Source organism: Myotis nattereri, assembly GCF_964212035.1.
Source record: "Myotis nattereri genome assembly, chromosome: 13".
Classification (NCBI taxonomy): Eukaryota; Metazoa; Chordata; class Mammalia; order Chiroptera; family Vespertilionidae; genus Myotis; species Myotis nattereri.
The window spans coordinates 61,782,091-61,789,321 of record NC_138088.1 but is presented as its reverse complement, the minus strand read 5'-3'; the positions used below and the strand labels follow the sequence as shown (position 1 = coordinate 61,789,321).

At 43.7% G+C, this 7,231-nt stretch overlaps 1 pseudogene across 1 annotated transcript; it reads left to right on the top strand.

The window, feature by feature from the left end:
* Positions 1-6,777: 6,777 nt before the first annotated feature.
* On the top strand, positions 6,778-7,021 carry LOC308529247 (ubiquitin-like protein NEDD8; annotated as a pseudogene). The gene has a single exon. The product of its transcript is annotated as a ubiquitin-like protein NEDD8 (transcript).
* The last annotated feature ends 210 nt before the right edge of the window (positions 7,022-7,231 follow it).

The window sequence follows — 7,231 nt, the reverse complement described above, 5'->3', positions numbered from 1 at the left end:
ATTGCATCAAGGAAAGTGTGACTTTGGCCCAACTCCTGAATCTCCTCAGTGGCCTGTTTATTAAACAGGCACCACTGAAATATCTGTACTCATCCTTATAAACTCTCCTAGATAGCTAATTATCTTTTTACTTCCCAGCTCAAAACACCACAAGACAAATATCCCAGAAGGTGCAGATGGCGGGTGAAGGTTTCCTTTCTCACCCAAGTACTGTTGAGAGATAAAATTGGCACAATAATTAAATGTCCATCATCCTATCTGTATGTGCAGAAAAACTGAATGGTGGCTATAGGAGTATAGACATGAAAAGGGAAGTCCCAAGGGTTCATGAAGTATTCTCTATTTTTTAAGATTTATGTATGTGGGCCCTAGCCAGTGTGGCACAGTTAGTTGAGCATCGTCCATGCACCTAGAGGTCACTGGTTCAATTCCCGGCCAGGGTGCATGCCCAGGTTTCAAGCTCAATCCCCAGTAGGGGGCGTGCAGGAGGCAGCCAAATGGTGTTTCTCTCTCATCCATGTTTCTATCTCTCTATCCTCCCTTTCTCTCTGAAATCAGTAAAAACATTTTTAAAAAGTTTTAATGGATATATGTGGAATAAACCTACCCCAAGGTCCATTTCATCTTCACTGGGACACATTTAAGGATGGGGTGGGGAGCAAAATGAGGAAGACTCATTGGCTCCTTTACTGCCCCCTTTCAAGGAAGTAGAGGTACGGGTTGTTTTAAGAAGCATTGATGGAACGAGGGACAGTCTTGTATACGTGAGAATTGATAGTCAAACTGTATCAAGCTCTATCATTAGCAGCCTCGGCTCTCTCCTCCGTAAAGTGGAGACTGGAAATAGTGCCAGAGTCACGGTTATGGTGAAGACTGAATGAGATAATGGCACATCTAGACCCTGGCACATGATAAGTGCTCAGAAATTATTAGCCGAAGGGATGGAAAGCTCTGTGATAAGAAAGGGGGAGGAAAGAATTCAATTAGTTCTTCAGTCTTGGTTTTTGTCTTCACTCCCTTTACACTAGAGCTGCTGAGGGGTCTCATTATTGCCCCGTGGACTTGAGGCCCAGGAGTCTACAAAGGTGACCATATTTATTCACTATGGCAGCAAGTTCACGCTTGGGCATAGACCCAACAGAAATGTGTGCAGAAGTTCACCAAAAGGCCTGCACAAGAATGTTCAAAGTAGCATCCTTTGTAATATCTTTAAACTGGAAACTACCCACAAAGTAGAATGGACAGTACCTCGCCATCAATAATAAATTTTAAAAATTGACTACGTCATCAATAGCAGAACAGATCAACTGTGGTACACTCACCAGTGGGCTGCCACCTGCAATGAGAATGAGCAACTACAGCAGCTGAGTGACTCCCCCAGGCATAACATTGACAAGGAAAGCCAGGCTACTGAGAGTGTGTAGGGCATTATTCCACTTACATGACACACTAGACACAGGCCACACTCTTCTAATTTCCACTGTCAGAAATAAGGAGATGGTTACCCTTGGGGGACAGTGACTAGAGGAGACCAAAAGCATCTCTGGGTGATGGTCACGTTCTTGTGCTTGAGGTGGTGCTCACCCTGCGTGAGCACACTGAGGAAAAGCTTGAGCTGTTCACTTAAAATGTGTGTGATACTTCACTAACTATTTTAGCAATTACGTCAGTGGGCCCTTTGGGCTCAGCATCTGCCTTCTCCAGGCGGGGCTGACTCCTGGACAGGTGCAGCATTGCCGATGGAACATTCCTGGAGACGGAGGTGCTCCCAGGAGGCTGTCTACATACTGCTGACAGCTAGTCCTCACTGCCCACCCTCTAACCTCACCAGATACACTGCACAAATGTGCAGGCAGCTGCAGCCAGCACACTGGCCTGTAGACCTAGCAGGGCCTTTAGAAACTGTCTTGTAGCCAAGGTCAAGACCTCTCCAATCCCCACTGTTCTCCAGAAGTTCGGCCTGAAGGACAACATGGAGATTGTTCCTAATCATTGCTCAAGGGACACAGTGACCTACTGAGCACTGGGCATATGGCAGATGAGTCATTCTATTTCAAGAAGAAAGACAGATGCACAGGAAGAAACAGCCAGCAGCTTTCAGTACAAAAGACCTCAATTGGGAGCTTCTGGAACAACAGAAAGTATATATAATTCAAAAGCCATCTTGACAACTTATATGCTTGAATTTCATAATTGTGATCAGTGTATCCATACTTCAAAAATCCAAATGCCTCCTAAAGATACCTTTTCTCCTTGGCCACTGAAGTTTCAGAAAGACTTTCCTAAAAATCTTGCCAATCACATTCATAATTCCAATTTCCACGGGTATAAAATTCACTGGTTTTGCATGAAAGCTGTACATGAAAGAGTTAGCCCCAGAGCCTAGCTTTTTCTCTTCCCTCTGCTGGTTTTTGGTCTCTTCCCCTGAGGCCCTGGCATAGGGACTGAAATAGGGCCAGTGTGGCTGGAGGAGCGAGATGGGACAGGAGGACACAGCCAATTTGTACTTCTTAATCCCTTCACCTTTGTCACCCAGTCCCCAGCCCCCCTCTCAACTGGCACCCATTGGTTTGTTCTCTGTATCTATGAGTCTGTTTCTCTTTTGTTTGTTTATTTTGTTTTTTAGATTCCACATATAAGTGAAATCTTGTAGTTTTTCTCTTTCTCTGACATTTCATTTAGCATAATACCCTCTAGGTCCATCCATGTTGTCAGAAATGGTAAGATTTCATTATTTTATGGGGCTGAGCAATACATCATTGTGTATATGTACCACATCTTTTTTACCCAGATGGATAGATGGACACTTAGGTTGCTTCCATATCCTAAAGCCCTCACTTCTTGACTTTGAGCATTACCCGACTCTCCGAGCTTCAGTGACCTCCTATGTGAAATATGTTCTGTGTCTCCCAGAGAAAATGCTTATAAAGTTCCAACACAGTGCCTGGTGCCCAGCCAGTGGTGACCAGTGATATTTGTGGCATAAATATAAAGGAGCACTTTTATCCTATCAGGTTGCTGCAGAAACAATTTACTGGCACCCCAAAGCCAAATCTGAACATAGAAAACTGACACCAATTCCTTAACTTGTAGAAAACAAATAAGATCTCAGGAAAGATGTACCTGCCACCTTATACAAATCAGTCACTGTTCCGTTAGACTTTCTGGTACATTTTCTATTCCCAAGGAGGTTCCCACTCTAAGAATGGTTAGAGGGTACAGCCAAAGGGTGTTTAATGGCGATGAACAATGCTGTATATTGTAGACTTTTGATTGACATTGGAAAGACTTTCAACAGTTCCTCAAAGGCAATAAAGAATTCTTCTTTCATCCTTCAACTTCTCTTTAATGGAGATCATTCAAGCGTTATTGGGCTGAGCTGTGATGCTGCTGGCAGAAACAATGGGTGTCCTTTTTGAGTTTATACCTTAGGTTGGTCCCTGTCTGACCACTTCGTTCTCCTGATGAAAAGATGACTCAATTTCCAAAGTGGAAATGGTTTGATGCTTTCAGCCAATGCAGGAGGAAAGCAGCATAGCTTAGTTACATGAAAACTCTTTTTTAAGCAAACTGCCCTGTAGTTTTCCTTGATTGCAGCCTCTAACATCAATTGAATGTGAAGTGTTGACCTTTCGTAGGCGTCTTTAGATAGTAAATCAACTCCAAGCCCTCCCGTACTTACTACGATATGCCACATACTGTGTATGCATTCATTTTTTAAGCTACAATCTCCCTTAACTTTACCTCCTGAAAATATCCCCAGTAAAATAATGTTTCCTTCGTTTTTTGTATCTCCAAATCCTAAAATATACAGTGTCCAAGTTAAATATTTAGGCTGCATAGTAGGGGTTGGGTGGCTCTGACTTTTGTCATGAAATAGTTTCTTCAGTTCTTATTGTTAAGTAGTTTTTCCCCAAGAAATGTGTGGTGCTTACTAGAATACCGACTACATGCACACCCCATTGGTGTGCATTTTCTAAGTAAGCAGATCATGGTCCTGATCTCTTCTAGCTAAAAGTTAGGTTACTGGTCATTGCTTGGGTCTGGGTTAGTCAGATGTGGGTCTGAACTCCAGCTCCGGCACTGGGGACACGAGGGGCGTGAGACAGGGGCAGTGGAGGAGGGGCAGCCCCCTTCCCCGTCAGAGGTCGCGGCTACAGCAGAGAGCACAGCCCCATCGTCTGGCGTCCTTTGCTTCAAACCATGTTGGCCTGTCCTTGCTCCTGCTGTAGGGGAACAGGCCAGGACAGGAGTGAGGCACTCCCACTCACAGCAGCCTGCACTTAAAGGGGCAGAGACCATAAACCAGGAAATGAAAGATGTAGGTATATGTTGGGAGCCATTAGAGATATTGGCTTAGACAAAGCCATCTTAAGAACTATAAGTTTCTGGTTCCTCCAGAAACTCCTAATTACCAGAAACCACCTGTGTCTTGCAAATTGGCCAGCAGTTAAAGATAAACTACCCTCACACAGCCGCTAAAGCACACATCTCCACTGATAAGCACAGCCATCAGGAGCCTAATAAATCTCTAGTAATAGGTTACTGCCCATAGACCCCTTTACCCACCCCCCGTCCCTAAAACAGTATATATCCTGCCGCTGTGAGAATAAAGTTTGAGGCTTGATCAGAACTTGTCTTGCCTCCATTCTTTCGTGCCCCTTGTTTGTCTCATTCTCCTAGGGTGTCTCTTCGTTCCCCCGTTGTTGTCCCGCGGGTCGGGGCAGGTATATACTTTAACACTTGTGGTCTTTATAAAAAGAATATAGTAAAGAAAGTCAGGCCCTGACTGGTTTGGCTCAGTGGATGGAGCGTCGGCCTGCAGACTGAAGGGTCCCAGGTTCGATTCCGGTCAAGGGCATGTACCTTAGTTGCAGGCACATCCCCGGTGGGGGGTGTGCAGGAGGCAGCTGATAGATGTTCTCTCTCAGCGATGTTTCTAGCTCTCTATCCCTCTCCCTTCCTCTCTGTAAAACATCAATAAAATATATTTAAAAAAAAGAAAAAGCCAGAATGCAAGCTGAAGCCCTGGATGGTGTTGCTCAATGGGTTGAGCATCTTCCTGTGCAGTTTCTGGTTCAATTCTCGGTCAGGGCACATGCCCAGGTTGCAGGTTCGATCCCCGGTCGGGGTGCGTGCAGGAGACAAGCAGTCAATGTTTGTTTCTCACATTGACTTTTTTTTATTTTTTATCTCTTTCTCTATCTTCCTCTCTCTCTAAAAATCAATAATAACATATCCTCAGTTGAAGATTAATTTTTAAAAAAAGAATGCAAGTTGGAGATATTTGCAACTTATTTCACTGACAAAGGATCAACAGCACCTATCACATGTAAGAATAAAGGATTCTTTAAAACAAAAGGGAAGCCTGAATTGCCAAAAAGCATATGAAATGATGCTCAATGTCACTAATAATGAGGGGTCAGCAAATTGCATCCAGTGTGGGCTGAGCCCCAGAAATGACAATAATAACAGAGCAGGAGAAAGGTCCCTCACAAGGTTATGATTAACCTCAGGGGTTGGGGATGAGAGGCTCTGCCCTGCTCCCCCTCTGGACAACCCTCCAGGAATACAATGAGGTTTTCCTCTCTTTAAAAAGTGTTAAAAATCTGAAGCAGCCATGGTCAATGACATCGGAGAAACTTGTGTGGTAGGCACAGCATGTTATTTTCTGCATGATTAAAATATTTCACAATTTTTATAAAGCTCATAAATGATGAAAAGCAAATGAAAGTCTGACACTAGAAATGAGGGTAGACAGAGTCAGAAGAGGACCCCAAGATGCAGAAGCAATTTCCTTGAAACACAGACTTGGAGGGGACAAGAACGGACCCCCACTCCAACCCACTCCCTTGATGTGTAACCAGGGTTACTCATGACCTTGTGAGACTTTCCCTGTGGAGTCTGGGGCTGATTTTGGGATCCACCTGGCCCACTGTACTGACTGATAACAGGCTATCATGACTGAAGTTTCAATTTTTTATAATAAGAAATTGATGTTATTAGCCAAGTCCTGATGTTAATAACATTCATTACTCGTTCAAAATGTGGGCACTGGGAAAGGGCAGGACCTAAGTTCTAATCTATTACAGACTTTCATTTAAATTTTCTGAGGTTTGAGTTTGTCTTCATTTCTGATATTTAAAAAAAAAAAAATAAATTCACTGTGAGAGAATATCAGTTCACTTTGGGTCAAAGATAATTATATTACTTTCCAAAATGTCAAGGATTCAGGGTTTTGTATTCTGTGAAATATCTGATCACAGCAACTTGTGTTTCTTTGTGATAGCAATTAAGTCAAGTAGCAAGAACCTCTCATTTTAGGCTTGAAATAGACATAAATGTGTGAAAAATGTTTACTAGTATTTTTCCTTGCTCTTTCTGTGGACTCACATAATGAATGGAATGCACAGCTTTCTTTCTTGATTATTGCTTTAAAAAGAAATTGTCATGCCTCATTACTCATATTCAAAGAGAGATGACATACTTCATTATAGGATTTTTATATATTGCTAATGTCTAGAAAACTCAGCAGGTCAATTCTCTCTGTACAAGATGACACTGATCGAGTGAATTGGACATTAGAAAAGCCCAGCCACTATGACCTGAGAACTTCATAGAAGAGAGCACCCAAGGACCCAAAAATCTAAGTCTAGCATCAGGCATATCAGATTTTACCAGGAGTGACTCCCACCGACAGAGTGCTGGGGAGCGGCAGCAGCCGCACAGCGGTAGAAGCAGCAATTTATCTGTGTGCAGACCCAATATTGGAAGAAGATGCTAATTAAAGTGAAGATGCTGACCGGAAAGGAGATTGAGATTGACATTGAACCCACAGATAAGGTGGAACGAATCAAGGAACGTGTGGAAGAGAAAGAGGGAATCCCCCACCGCAGCAATGGCTCGTCTGCAGTGGTAAACAGATGAATGGTGAGAAGACAGCAGCTGATTATAAAATCCTAGGTGGTTCAGTCCTCCACCTGGTGTAGCTCTAAGAGGAGGAGGTGGCTTTAGGCAGTGATGGACCCTCTCTCCATTTTACCTCCTTGCCCTGTCTCTCGTGATGAGGCATCATATATCCTGTCACTCTCTGGGGCTCCAGAGTCACTGCCCCCTCTCCTGGATGCCCAGTCTTGTGTCTATGGGTAGGAGACTGTGAGGACCCCAGGATGCAGTGTTCCTGTCCCAAATGGCCCCTGCTGGCTATTGGGTTTTAGTTTGCAGTCCTGTG